Source organism: Cupressus sempervirens, chromosome 3, assembly GCF_028749045.1.
Source record: "Cupressus sempervirens isolate cs-2001-9-10 chromosome 3, ASM2874904v1, whole genome shotgun sequence".
Lineage (NCBI taxonomy): Eukaryota > Viridiplantae > Streptophyta > Pinopsida > Cupressales > Cupressaceae > Cupressus > Cupressus sempervirens.
In genome coordinates, this window is record NC_143120.1 from 51398153 (window position 1) to 51414050 (window position 15898).

General features: G+C 35.7%; 1 protein-coding gene across 8 annotated transcripts in view; it reads left to right on the forward strand.

The window, feature by feature from the left end:
- The window catches only part of LOC149564739 (uncharacterized), a 165590-nt gene that overhangs the window by 130555 nt on the left and 19137 nt on the right, over positions 1-15898 (forward strand). For 4 of the 8 annotated variants that reach the window (XM_089818325.1, XM_089818334.1, XM_089818333.1 and 1 more), the window contains one exon: positions 13347-13430. The gene's annotated coding sequence lies outside the window, so the exon portion shown is untranslated. Of the gene's footprint in view, positions 1-5416; positions 12201-13346; positions 13441-15898 lie in introns of those variants that run through there. The other 4 variants (XM_089818328.1, XM_089818327.1, XM_089818326.1 and 1 more) reach the window with 4 other exon arrangements.

The window sequence follows — 15898 nt, forward strand, 5'->3', positions numbered from 1 at the left end:
ATCAACCGTCCAAGAGTCAACACGTGTATTGATAAGCAGACCAAAATAATCAGGCGCACAAGTTGGGCAATCAGCAGGGAATGTAGATTGTTCTGTCATATATACTCTTGGTGATGACCAAACGAACTGTATCAGGAAATTTCCGCCAAGAGAGCTGATATAGTTAACTGGATTCACAAAGACCAATATGAACAGAAAATGGGGGATGTCTACATTCGGAGTAATGCTTCTGCCAGTCTGACCATACTATCATCCATTTGATTGACATATATCAAAAATATGTTACACAATAATTGATACCAACAGAATATTAGTATTGGATTTTTTTGACGCCAATAACAATCAATGCTGGCACCAATATGTCATATCTAACATCCACTTCACTCATCTGATCGTAAGATTCAGACAGCAGTATATTTGGTGTTCAAATAGATAAAAGCATACAGTTTTACATGTACAACATAGGCTCTGATACAAAAATTAACGTAAAGGTAAATGCATTGAATTTTTATTCATCTTACGGAGAAATTTATACAATGTTATCTGCAGGCCGTTGAGGATAGTTATTCCAATTACCGAACCAAACAAACAATGGAATATGGTTTACGCCAACACTAAGCAAATGTTGTTGCTATAACAATAATTAGGCAGAACATGAGAAGAGTTCTCTCTTGTATGAGAAGAATAATACAATTCACTTGGCCAAAACATAGCTTTTCATTCATGAACAAAGTACAAAGAATTGTGTATCTATTGAAAAATAGAACTAGGGAAAAAATGGTGACAGCAGATAACAAAGAGATAAATTTAAATATTCACATAGATCTGGTTGCACACAAAATAACAGATTACATAGCTTCCGCTATGAAAAGGAAGTTTCTAGAATTCATACTTGGATTATGGGCAGGTATGCTAAGAACTAGAAATGTCTTGAACAGGTGGAAAGATTTGTGATGAGATTCTTGACCAACAGCAGTTCAGTTATAACAACTTGATGAGGTGGAGGCTGAGTAATTAGTTCTTCCAACTCCCTTCTTTAATTTCTAGCACTGGTGCATTTTTATTTGGGAGAAATTACAAGAATAAATTTAAATAATTCTCCTCCAAAAATCAGATGGATTAGGTTCCGACATTGAGCCATGTACCCATTTACAATATAAGCTTTTGCTTTAGGTTTTTCAGCCAAACAAGTTGTTTTGGCTTACGGAAAACTCTTCAATAGACTTTTAGGTTTTTCACCTAAACAAATGGTTTGGGCTCACCACAAACCTTTCAACGGGCTTTTAGGTTTTCCAACCAAACAAGTGGTTTTGGCTTACCACAAACCCTTCAAAGACTTTAGCGAAAATACATTGTAATGACGGTGAAACCATCTCTGAGATGTTATTCTGAACAATAATAATTGAGCTCATATGGAAAACAATCCATCTACCGAGGCATATGGGATGCACTCTTTACAAAAGATCAAGTACAATACATTCTTCGAGTTTTTTTTCATTGCACACTATTTAGAATTCATCATTTTTTTAAGAACTTCCCAAATAATATCAATTTCTTGAAGGGTGTCATCCACAATTTACATGACCACAGCTACACGAAGACTTCACACCCATAACCAGATTGGGCTTCTACTAACTAATCCTTCGGGATATCTTTATTTTATTTATTTTTTAGGAAGTAGTTTTCCGGTAGTTTACTTATGTAACGATTTATATAGTTGTACACAACCGCCTGAACAATTTTTAGGTTGCATATATCCCCTTGTTATAATAAATTTGCTGGTGTGTGCATTTCATTTACATTCTTTTGGCCTATTACAGTGGTATTAGAGCCAAGTTTTTGGAGAAAAGGAATTTAGATTGAATTGCAATTCCAGTGCATTCTTTAATTTCAATAGTTGGAATAGTTCTTTCTGGAAAAGAAAATTACCATGAATGGTTTTGAAAAGTTAAAAATACTCTTATTTTTAATGATTTGTGGGATGATATTTGTGAAAGGAAAGATGAAAATGAAGAGCCAGAGCAGCCTAAAAATGAAAAGGAACTCGTCATCTAGAAGTGTAAAGACAAAAAGGCTTATGCTCTCATTACTGCCTCCATTACTGAAGAGGTAAGTAGACATTTAATCTCTTGTAAGAGTGCATTTGCAACATTAAAAAAATTCAAATATCTATATGATTCTCATTCAGAACTTGAAATTATTCAATTATTAATGAAGGTATTCAACTTAGAAATGAAAGATAATGATTTGATAAAGTTAGCCTTTAAAATCAGGGCTTTATTTCATGATATTGAAGCCATGGGTCTAAAAGTAGATTTACAACTCAATGCTTTTATTAAAGCTCTTTATCCTACCTATTCACACTATCTCGAATCTCTTCAAGCTAGTGAAAAGATGAAAGATATAACATTTAACAAACTTGTGGAGAAGATTGCAGAGAGAGAAAAAGCATTGGGGAAGAAATGGTCACTTTCAAATGTTTAGACTTTGTGTCTTGCACAAAAACAACAGGGGCAGACATCCAAAGATGAGCCTTCCAGACATGATAGTAGGAAGAAAGGTCATGGAAGAAGAGAGTCTAGAGGCAGGGGGAATTAAAATTATCTAGGTGATTGACAATATTCTTAGCCACAACACCAACATAGGGATTATCAACAAAAAGAGAGGCAATCTATACAATGCTATAGATGTAGAAAAATGTGTCATAGTGCCAATCTGTCATGTCCCCACTCTAGCTTAGTTTAACAAAGACATGTGAGTCAGCTTATTATGGGGTCTTGTAGGCTAACAGGGTTGGATAGAGACCCAGTATGGTTATTCAGTGTTGGGGACTTGGTTTTCTAGTGGGTATTGATCAGTTGGGTGACGTTCCTTGTTTTTAGGAGGCAGTTCCTACATTTATGGGGTTCATTCCTACTTTTTAGGAGGTATGATCATGCCCAGGGCTGGGTTTCCATGAGATGACCCGTTGGGTTCAGTTTCAGAGGGATAGGGCTTGTTTCCTAAATTTTAGGAGCATCCCTAGATTTTAGGGATGAGACTGCCACTGGATCCTTGATTTCCAACTTCAGTCACAAACAGGTGACAGGATGATTTTATGGTTTGTGATGTCAGTTGGGTAGTTTGTGGCTATTTGAGTTATATTTTTAATATTTCCTAAGTTAGCGTTTAATATTTAAATAAGGCTAAGTTAATAGCCATTTTGGAGTAATAAGAGAATTTTGGCCTCATCTGGATGCGTATCCCATGTTATGATAGCTCGTTGGAAAGGTCTTGAAATTCTCTAAATCTTCCTCTTTGGTCTCAGGGCAATTCGGTGAACGGATTTATTACTATGGTGGAAAAGGTCATTTTCTAGTGACATGGTCACTTTAAAATAAGATTTAATTCATTTTTTTATAGCCAACACCAATTGGGGGTCACTTTAGGGTTCGAATTGCTTTGCAAGGGGTTATAAGGAGATGGGCGCCATTTCTCATGATTATGCATATTTTTCAAACACTTCTTTTCAGATTTGCTCTGCTTGAGCGATTTGCATTCTGGGACACAAACTCCAGGGTAATTGCTAGCTGGGACGTAACCCTCAGCAGCATTGGGTATTGGTTTGTCAGTAGTTTCAATAGTATTTAGGAGGAAGGTAGACACCACTTCAGCTTGGGCCTACAGTTTGTTTTGTTGGGCATGTTCTTTGGCGTATGGGAGGTGAATTCTAGGAGCCGTACACTGCCATTTCTTGCAGCCGTACTCTGTCATTTGCAGCACTTGGATACATAGAAAAATCGGTTAGTCAGCAGCAAATTCTTGCATCTTATCAGCCCATTTTCATTAGCCAGTTGTGGCGTCATTGTTAGAGGAAATTAACTGGATCTTTTATTTGGCTCTATAATTCAGAGATCTGCCTGGTACAATTTGTATCAACTCTTACTTTACTCCATATTGTTATTTATTTTCAGACTCTTTTCTTGCCATTTGCTACTTCTCATTTCTATGTGGAATAATCATCAAAAACACAAAGACAAACAAACTCTTCTGCACTTCCGTCTAGTTCTACAAGAAAATGTTAATAAACAGGAAAAAACAAAAAAACAAAATAAATCTACAGCAGATTTGCAGCAGAGATCCATCAGGGATCTTTCACAATCTTCGTCAGACTCCATGGGAGAAGATTTGTGACAAGAAGGAGAAGCCACCAGACAGAGGTAACCCTCCTGAATCTGCACATTATGTTATAGCACATTGTAATGTTGGGATTGAAGAAGTTTTTATTTTTTCAAATTCTAGTTTGAATGATACTTTGTTGTTAGATAGTGGAGCCACATGTCATATGACATTTAGAAGAGATTTTTTAGAGACATTTAATGATCAGGTGAATGTAGTAGTATATTTTGCTAACAAATATGAGTTAAAACCTTCAGGCATTGGATCTGTTGGTTTCCAAAACTGCAGATTGGAATCCTACGAGCCTTGCCTGCTCGATGCTGGGATATACAACCGCTTGAGGCCAACTTGACATGATTGATCAATGTGATCTAAATCCCCTGCGCTTTCGGCTCTGCAAGACCGAGGCGAGTGTACCTGATCCTGGACGAAACACTTTAGAAGTCCAAGATGCTCAAAGTAGATTGATTAGAACATGAGTACAATAAAAGTTTTCTAAATGGCAAGAAATATAGGAAAACTTTAAACTTGCAATATATGATCTGAGAAAAAAAGTAAATGATTGAAGTAATGTTTAAATAAAGAATAAATATAGATTAATACAACATATGAATATATTAATTCTTCTAATGGAAAGAAATGAAACAATTGCTAGTATATGGATTATGAATCAGGAGTAAAAGACCAGTGCCTAATTAAATGGGCAATCAGAGTCAACATTATAAGCTGAGACGTACAACTTTATAAAGTTCAATTTATTAAACTATAAACAATTTTAATAATTCAAATGCGATGGATCAATTATATAAATGCAATTTTAAATAACTCAAAAATGTACTTTGACTCCTGTGGAGACAAATTAGACATAAATACGGAAACAATAAAATATTTCACAATATTTACGTTTATCAAATTTAAAATGCAATAATGATCCAATCCACTTATCCGAATATTAAAATATTTATAAAAAATAAATAAAAAACATTTACAAAGGACACAACTTAATAATAATTTAAAACTCCGAAATATAAAGTAAATAATAATGCCGAAAATAAAATCACAATAGAGACATTCCTTACAGAAGATCCATCTATTGCGAACATATCCGGATCGCAAAAAAATCCATTTGCTAACTCAAATCCACGGACTTAGTTCAAAAATTTATTTCTCCGCTAATTGAAAAAGTCTAATACATCATAAGTACATCGGCCAAGAAAAAATTTAAAAAAATGTGAATATCGATATGCTCGGTATTACGCTCTTGTATTTATAAACGATGAAAGGGTGCTTGGGTGAATAGACACACCCATTAGGCATCTAAGATGCAACCCTTCATAACTACAAACTAACTATAATCCCCTTTGAATATTTGGGAAGTTTATTCTAAATACAAACTTTGTATAATGATGATGTATCGATGCCAATAAACTCTTTCCCAAAGATAAATCAGGTAATTTAATCAATGCTTCATTTTGAATTTCCGCTTCAAAGACCCGCAAGACAACTGTGTTCCATCGTTCCAGACTCCTCATCGTAGCGGTGATTCCATGCTCTATGTGATTGTGGATCATATACCATTCCTCCCAATCAGGCTTACAGTGGCTCAACTTGAATCCCTTTATTTATGTAATTATATCATCCTTGTCTGGGCAGATTATTATGCAGACAGATCTCGTACTGGGTATTGGATTTTTGACGCCTTGAATAACAATAACCTTCAGCGTGGTTTGCACAGGCTCCACCTCTCTATTTACGTACAGGCGGATTCCTTCATCCTCTACGTGTAAGATTGATGTGCTCCCGGACTGGAGATGCGTGGAATGCAGAATAATATTGGAACGAGTACCCTTGCCGCAAGAAGATCCTCACATCTTCCCAGGCACTCAGCCCTGCAATAAAATGAAAGAAAATATTAGAAGCAAGCCGCTAGGCAATGTTAAAAAAAAATTCACATCTTAATGGCTCTTCTCCAGCGAAACTTGTTCACACAATGACTCTTGGACACTAGATGAAGAATATCATTTTATATGGTCATCGCTGTCGCAGGAAGGTTCTAATATTCCCCCCACGAACTCAGCCCTGTTCATCTCCAGACATCTCCATTTGTTCAAGCTTTTGGTAATGTCTCTCCAATACCCATTCAAGTATATACGGCTGGTATGGAAAGGCTGATTTCCTGAAAGCTTTGTCAAAAATGCTGCTCGTACAGCATCATACTTTTCTGTCGCATCCTTCTCTGTTGCATCTTCAAGGTAAAGACTTTCTTCAGCAATCAGTGCCTCCTCATAACTCAACTGTTCACATTTCCTCCTGCAAAGACTTTGCAAAAGATCAAACTTTTTTGTCTAGTGTTTGAAGAACTTCCATGTCTTGTCATGTTTTCTCCTCCCTCAGTTGCATCCATCCCAGGGGCTGAAGCTCATAAGAACAACTCCAAAAATCCAAGCAGCTGCAAATCTACCAATAGGATTTTGTTTTGCCATTCATCAATACTGAATCCGTAGGATGAAAAATTACAATGCTGCTATTTTTCTCTAAATTGCCTCCATTACTTATACTCGTCAACAAACGCTCATCCAAAACAAGTCTTGTGAAATCATCATTTAGAATAAGCCTCTCTTAAAAATCAGCTTCTCGAGAACCTTCACTGATATTTTGTGTACTTATTTTGTTTGAATATCTTTCTAATCTACAGGAATGTGCTGGGTCACATAAATATTTGACCATATTTCAAAGTTGAAGAGCCTGCAAGAACCGAATGTAAATAGGTGACTGCTTGATTCCATAATGCATAGATGCTTCAGGCATGAGAATTTGAAGCTCATCAACTGCATACTGAATCACTTTAGAGAGATGAGAGGTAGCAAGGTATTTATGAGTAATTAGAGCATGAAATAGACTGTAGATGAACATCCCTTAGGTCTGCATTTGCTATTCTTGAATCATTGAAATGCATAACAAGAAAACTTACGAATGATGAGGCCTTGTTTCAAAAGAGCAGTAGGTGAAACAAATGGAGGATCACTTCTTCTTAGTATGGAAACAATCTACCAGTGCTTCCACATAGAACTTTGTACAGTTCTAAGCTATTTAGGCTTTTGATATCATCTCCAGATTTCACGGATATGGTAAAGATTGTAACAACGAACTGTCCCTATACAGTGTTTCTATATTGGACTCTCTCTGTGTTAACCTCACAATGGTTTTTGACACTTGAGTGCCAACACACTTAATCACATTCCAGATCAGATGCCGAGTACACCATGCATGCCGAGCTGCACAACAGATACCGAGTGATCTTCATGTGCCGAGTAGTTTTCAGATACCGAGTGAAGTATAAGTGCTGAGTGTTAACAAGTGCCGAGTGTTAACAAGTGCCAAGCAACACAAAGTGCCGAGTAACTTAAGGTGCCGAGTGATACAGTTTTGTTTAGGTGTCGAGCTATCCAAGAAACAACAAGTGCTGAGTATCAGCAATACTTCAGGAACCGAGTAACTCAGTATATCAGCATAAGAGTTTGTGATTGCACAAACTATGATGTAAACAATTTTTGCAGCCGACATAAGGTAGCTATGATGTAAACAGTTTTTGCAGCCGACATAAGGTAAATTTTGAAGGATTTAATGATGAGATCGAATCTTTTATTTTACCTATGCAATCTACATGCAGCCAATAAGAAAAATGATGAAGGCATGCAACCAATAGAAGAAGTGCAAACAATAAGCGGAAAATGAAGATTGAATATGGATCGTAGATCCATACCTAACCCTAAATTCTCAAATGTCTTTATAAGGAAGATGAAATTTCATTGTAAAGTAGAGGTGTGAAAAGACATACAAGGGTGCACAAGGAATTCTATTTTCAGAAGCGAGGATTATCAGATCACAAAAGGATCAAGATCAGAGAAAGTGGAACAGGTGCCTGCATTCAGCAATCAAGGATTGTAATATATCAGGTTCATGATACCTAATACTCTCTAGCAATTGTATTAGAATGAAAATCCTATGGTGATAGGTTAGCTTAACAACTATTTTGTAAATCCTTAATTAGGTGACTAAATCCTTTAACAGGGTGACACTTCATGTTAAGTGTTTGAAATCCTCTAACCAGGTCACTATTGACATAGTGTAAAGCCTTTAATAGGGCAGACCATCAGAAGTGGTTGAACAATATTGCTGCAATAATTTTTGTGGGTATCATCCCCACCCTAGTTTTACCTTCTTATTCCTGGAGGGTTTCTGGGTTACCAAATTTCAGTGTTATGAGTTGTTGATGAATGTGTTAAATTTCATGTTTACTTGATGTATTTACATGCATGCAATTTACTTTCAGTGAAAAGTTTTATTGGATAAAATATGATACTTATGATTCACCCCCCCCCCCCCCCTCTCATAAGTACTCTTTCCATATTTGAATATTCCAACAATTGGTATTAGAGCAAATCCAGGTTCTCATAAGGAAAAGCCTAACAGCTTTGAGGAAAAGATCTAAAGATGGAAGTTTTCAAACTTGGAAAGATCATTGAAAATCAGGTAATAGATGTACAACTTGCTCTGCATAGCTTAGAGGAATTTAGAAACAAGTTGAGAAACTCATTAAAAAAGAGGAAGGATCTAGCCATAGCTGAAAATGATATACATTACAAGGAGATTGATACCACCAACACATTTTCCAACGGAGACACTAAAGAGTTTGATGCAGCAATAGCAGAATTGATGGAGAAAAATAAAATTCAAGCAGAGGAGATAAGATCTCTCAAAATGGAACATGAATAACAGGCCATAATGATATGTGAAATTACTGAACAAAAGAAAAGAGCAGTTGATGATAAGGTCATGATGGAAAATGACAAAAGAAATCTTGCAAACAAACTTGAAGAAAATTGTACTGAATTGACAAGGATCTCAAACATGCAGATGGATACACTTGCTCAAATGATGAACCTTCATCATGAACTTAATGTGAAAGATATTGAGTCTCTACTTTGAAGATGCAGAATGAACAAACGCAGAATGAATTGAACAGAGAAAAAGAGGTAGCAGAGAATCTCAACAAATCAAGTGAAGCCATCAAGTATTTTGAACAGTTGCTAAAATCCCCAAAATCTGCCCATAATACATCAGGACTAGGATACAATAGCACTGAAGTTGGGGAATCATCAAAAAATGCTGAACAAAGAAGTGATAAAGGTAAGAATGCAAAACCCACTTGTCATTACTGTAATAAGAAGGGACATACAGCTAATGTGTGTAGGAGTAGAAGATTCAATCAATCAAACATACCCAAAAGGTTCTGTCACAAGTGCAACATGCAAGGACATATGACACAAAATTGTAGATCCAATGTCACAAGGACTCAAAGATTTGATGGGCATTATTACAATTGCAAAAGGTATGGACATAGGGCATTTGAGTGCAGATCAAAACCTATGTGGACATCAAATCAACTAGCAAAAACATAAGGGAATGAAAGTCATTATCATTGGGATTACAACACCAGGTACAGTTGTCATTATTGCCAAGAATATGGACATATACCACAGAACTGCATAAGAACACATTTCAAAGGGAACTACAAAAGATGGTTGAATCAAACTACATGTTTCAGTTGTTTGAAAATTGGTCATATCAGCAGAAATTGTCCTACAAGATCAAAGGCACCCAAGACTGAAGAAAACAAAGGAAAACAAAAAATTGATGTCGAAAAGATAAGGGGGCAAATGAATAAGACTTGGAAAAAGAAAGATGAGTGCAACACATCAAGTGGAGGGATCACTTCACCCAATGGGTCAAGTGATCACACTTCATCAAACTAAGCATGAGAAGTACACAGGACTGATATACAAAGCTATATCACACATCAGTCCCAAGACAAAGAAGCTAAGCAAAGTATAAATCTACATGAAACAAGATGTCAAGACAAAAACTAAATTTTGTTGTCGAGCTGACTTTGGATATCGAGTTAAACTCCAACAGATGTCGAGCTCCCAACAGCGACCGAGCTGATAACTGATGCCGAGTTGGATAAATCCAATTGAAGCCGAGTAAAATGAAAATAGTGGAAGTTGAGTTAGGTCAAAATTTCTTCAGAAGCCAAGTTGGCAACTGAGCATTTAATGCGATGAAAATAGGGTATATTATCGCGATTTCAATCAGTTTTACTCATCGCGATCAAGAAGCAAAGGAGAAGAAAGAGAGTTGAGTGACTTCATAGCAAGAATCCAGCATTTCAAGCAGATTGCAACCTCATCGATCTTAAGGTATTTTCATTTGTGCTGAGCTACGTAGTTTCATATCCTTTTGTTGTGAAAACCCTAGTTTGCATAAATAGCGTCAAGTTCAAAGAAAATCAAGGAAAAAGAGTCTATTGAAGTCCAGTTAGTTTCAAATGAGGTCAAGCAACCTGATTTCCATCTTATACCCGAAGTTGCCTACAAAAACGACCCAGCAGGAGCTCTCTCCCATATTCCCCCAAAAGTTGTAATAGTTCAAGACGTGCAGAAATGTTACTGTTAAGGCTACAGATTTGCACCCTATTAAACTATACTAGTTTAACAATCCTACCTAACATGGGAGTCATTTCTGTATGTGAGACATGCGTACCCAGAAATGAAACCTTCGGATTCCAGGCCGGTTCCTATTGGATAATCTCTGGTTAATATATGAAACTACTTTAAATTTATGGGGAAAAGAGTTAGAATTGCTGGAAATGAACTTATAATTTGTAACTTAAACTAAAGAACCAGGTGATACACCAAATGTGACAGGAAAATTGAGAAAATAATGGCTTTTTTAAAAAGACTATATGAACTCTATAAATAGAGATAAAACACTTCTATTCTGTATAGATATGCATTAATATTTCATAATAAGGTCCTTAAACAGATTAGCAAGGAAGATAAATTCTTCACATGAAAACCAAATTTAACTTAGACACAAATTATAACTTGCATATAAAATACACTCCTGCAACAAGGTAATAGATGAGACAAAAGAAAATAAGGAATTATTAACTCACGAATATCCCTCATCAATCATGCATTTGACACAAAAACATAGGAAGAAAGAAGTCTTGAATCTGATAGAAAACTGTTCCAAAATGCTGCCAATATTTACTAGTCTCCAAAAGAGTTACAAAGTTTTGCATGAAAACTGCCAAGGACATAAAAATTGTCACAAGAGCCCCCCCCCCCTCTACATAATCTGAACTCCCTAAATAAATTTAGAAATTTTCCTAAATACAATCCCAACCTAGGTCAAATTCAGAAAAATAGGCTACAAAAAGGGAGTTAAGACTTATCACGAAGATGACTCAGTTTGTAACAACTGCACTAAGTCATAATGAGACCCATGACTCATGTCAAAATCCCCCAAAATACTCTAACTGGCCATAAAAACCTCCAAAATGCTTGGTCAAAGTCTAAATTCGGCCAAAATAAAAATCCTACAATCCCTCCTTAATAATTCAGAAAATTTGAAATACCAAGTCTTTAGCTTCTTTTTATCTTCCTTCTTCTCTTTCAAACACCTGTCATAACTGACTTGAAATTTTAAGTACAAGATTGAAAAGGATAGCTGACTTTGAAAAAGGATTATTCATTTACATTTAATTAAACAAAATTATAAATTGGTTTATAAAATACCAATAAATAACCTTATTTAAAATGCAAATGTTTTAAAAAAAAACAAAAGCTAAGTGTTAAAAAGCAACACTTGACCCTTTCACCGTCATGGCATAAACCTTATATTATTCCCCTTTGCTGAAGCCATGGCATGTATATGTTATATTTTTGTTTTTAAAGAAAATATTTATCCTCAGTCGGCGGATTTCAACTTTTATACAAAAGGATAAAGGCAAAAAAGGATTTTGCTGCCCTAAACTCCGTTTATTTTACATCGCCTTCATTTTGGAGAGCTGAGAGCTTAAGAGAAATCGGTGGCTAGGGTTTTGAAGATATTCTGAACTTCTTCTGCGGCCGCACGAATGAGAATATTTTTCTCTTTGCTGAAGCTAATATGATTGGAAATCATATAATAAAGAGGTAATTTTACTTGCTTACAATCAGTTAGTAATTTGATCTTATTTCCCATTCGGATTTGCTGTTTGAAAAACTCTTCCCTGCTAGATCTGTCATTATTTTAAAGACGTCTCTCTTGTCCTTTATCCATTGTTTGCATGAAGACCTCGAGTTCTTTCTAAAAGCCGCCATGTATGAAATTTTTGTGTATGCTTTCAAGGTCGCCATGTTTGATATCGGCTTTATCTATAGCTGTATGCACGATTTTCTGAGTTCATATATCAGTATTTGTAAAAACAAAAAGAAATTTCCTTTCATTTTATATGTCGTTCCTTCTTCACTATCTGGTATTGATAATGAGTTTAATCAAATTTCTTGATTCAGATGAGCTATCAAACTCTGAGGGCTGTCAGGTTCCAGGCTGAAAAGAATGTCTTGTCTCTTTTATTTCTGAAACCCTGAAACCATTTTCATCTTTGTGCACTGCTTGTGATATTGTGTGCCTCGTCACCGTTGTCTATGCTCTGTTGAAGACTCTTCTCTTTGCAAAATTGCGGCATTCAAATAAACATGGTCACGCTGTGCTTGTAACTCCAACATTTCGGTTTTCTCAGATAATTTTTTAACTGCTGATTTCTATCATATGTGCTGCTGTGCATAGTACTTAAGTGAGTTTTCTTTGTTATTCCAAAAACATTTTTCTGATTCTCTCCTATGCAGCTGTAATATATCTTTGCTCTTGTATATCTGAAGATTGCTTTTCCTTTAAGTGATCTAAAAACCATCATAAGTTTTAGATGCATCTTTGTAATACCCGTTTGAAAAGTTTGAATTCAAATCTTGAAATTTGGTTTTACAGTCTTTATTTCCAATCAGCAATTTATGAGGTTTGAACACGGGTTCGTGACACCCATAAATTACTTTAAGTGATCTACACCTGTTCCTTGTGAAATCAATATGCTTGTCTGTGGTTATAATGAAAGGTTTCATGGTAAAATAATACGTCCTTTTGACATTATATTTCTCTGTTTTTGTTTAATCACTTAGATTACATTAACTATTTTTAAATATATTCAGAATGAGAGAAATATGATGTTTGCAGATATGTAGTTGTGGATAATCAGTCATTGTTTAGATCTTTAAGATCTAATTCCATTTTTTCTTATGCAGGAAAGTGAGAACGAGGAACCATTAGAACAAAGACTGGATTAAGATCAGCAACAAAGGAGACTTAACCAGTCAAAGGCTCAAAAGGCAATGAATGGTTACCCCTGACTCATCTCTCATATGTCATATCTTTCTTTCATTTTCAATATAAATAAAAATTGTTAATGAAACTCACGGCTTGTGTGAGACATCTTACTTTTAGCATAGCATTTCATTATTTTCATAAAATATCAGTTGTATATTCAAATACAATGAATGATACAAGGACATTTATATTCTTTCAAATATCAAATGAAAAGTGCTTTCAGTAATTGAAATTTGAATATTCAAAACTGAATTTTAACATGTGTTAAAATTAAGTAACATTTTTGACGACTTCTTGCTGGTTGACTGCCTGCTAGCCACTAGATCAGTAGCCTTATCAAAATCCATTGGGCATATGGAGTCCGAAAATAAAATGCATCCTAGCACCTAGACCTGACACGACGCGACTTCTAAAGCTGCTGGTTGAGTTTTGAATGCATGTATGACATTAAAAGGACTTAAAACTCTTATTTAGCTGACTGACATGTATGACCAAATTCAAGTAACAGCTTTAGAAGCGAAACTTTCATGATTTGGTCATTTTATTGATGCATGGATGAATGTGTGGGTTTGACTGAATGCATATGAATAGAAAATATATGGATATGCATGTATGTATGTTGGCAGCAGGACTTCATTAGCTGCAACATTATGTATGTGTGTATGCATGTGTTTGTTATGTATATGTATTCATTTAAACACATGTATTGATGCATGCATGAATGAGATGGGCGAATTATGAAAGCTCATCAATACAAACCAGCAACTTGACCAAACTAAAACTTAAAGAAAACAAGAAACTAACTTAGGAAAACAGAAAACTGACACGCACTTGAACAACGTTTAAGAAAACTTAAACATGCAGATGCACTTATTGAAAACAAGAAAAAACTAACCTAATATATACAAGGTAGAACTCAAAGTCATACCTCAAAACAAGGCTTGAGGTGAATCCCATTCACAGGGATTGGCAAGATATTTCCTTCCATTGTAGCCAATTGGAAAGCATTGTGCTCCTTGCATTCAGCAATCAGGAACGGACCAGACCACATATGATCGAACTTAGTATGATGGCCTAGTCTGCTTTTCAAAAGATCCCATTTGAGAACAACATCACCCACATTAAAATCTCTAGCTCTTGCTTTTCTATCAAAGCTTTTCTTGACTTGCATTTTTTGATACTCCATAGTTTGCATTGCTTTCCTTCTAGTTTCCTCCAATTCCATCAGCTGCGCATATCGCACTGACATAGGATCTCCTTCTTCAAAAAGAACCAATTGAGTGGCAAGATCAAGTGCTGGTAATTCTGTTTCAATTGACAACTGAGCTTCCTTTCCATAAACTAATTGATAAGGTGAATTCCCAATTATTTGCTTTGGAGTAATTCTATCCACCCATAAAGTAGCCTTCAGCTTAGATTGCCAATCTCGTTGATTCTCCTGTAGTGTTCTTTTAATAATCCTTATCAAATTCTTATTTGAAGATTCTGCTAACCCATTACCTTGTGGGTAATAGTTGGAACTAGTACTGAGATAAATTCCATGTTTAAGTGCCCAGTTAGTTATTTTTAATCCAGTGAAAGCAAGTGCATTATCAGAAACGACAGAATCAGGTACTCCAAACCTGTGTACTATCTCATTATAAAAATCAAGGACTGCTGTCTCATTTGCATCTTTGAGTGCTGCTGCTTCTGTCCAATGTGTGAAATAATCAGTGGCAGTAATTATCCATTTATGTCCTGCACTTGACGAAGGATTAATTGGACCTATGAAATCAACACCCCACTTTTGAAAGGGTTGTTTTGTCTTAATTGGTTGCAAAGGCAAAGCTTGCAGCCTTTCTTTCCCTGCAAACATGGCACACTCAACACATTTTCTAACATATGCATGACTGTCTTTAAAAATATTAGGCCAATAATATCAACCTCTAAGAATTTTATATGCTGTGGTTCTAGGAGAGAAATGGCCCCCTGAATGACCATCATGAAACTCATGTAAAATGTCTGCAATCTGATCAGAATCAATGCATCTGAGAAGAACACCATTGTGATCTTTTCTATATAAAACATCATTAATTAAGACAAAAGGAACAGATTGTAAACGATAATACCTTCGTTTTGCCTTGTCTAAATTAGCTGGGCACTCACTAGTCTTTAAGAAATGAACCATATCTTGTAACCAGCTTACTGTCCTATCAGTATCAGTTGTTACGCCAATAAGCAAAACAGTATCTGCTTGTCCTTGTGACTCTGAAATCTTAACATCAGCAATCTGCTCACATAAGCCTTTACCCCTAACCAGCTTAGTAACCTGAATATCCACATCGTACTCCATGACTCGTGTTATCCAGGCAGCTCTTTTTTCATTCAAATCCTTACTGAGTAAGAATTCTTTGACACTAGGGTGCGCAACCTGTAAATAAATCTTGTTTTGAGACAACAAATGTCTAAATTTCTTGAGTGCCTTAACAAC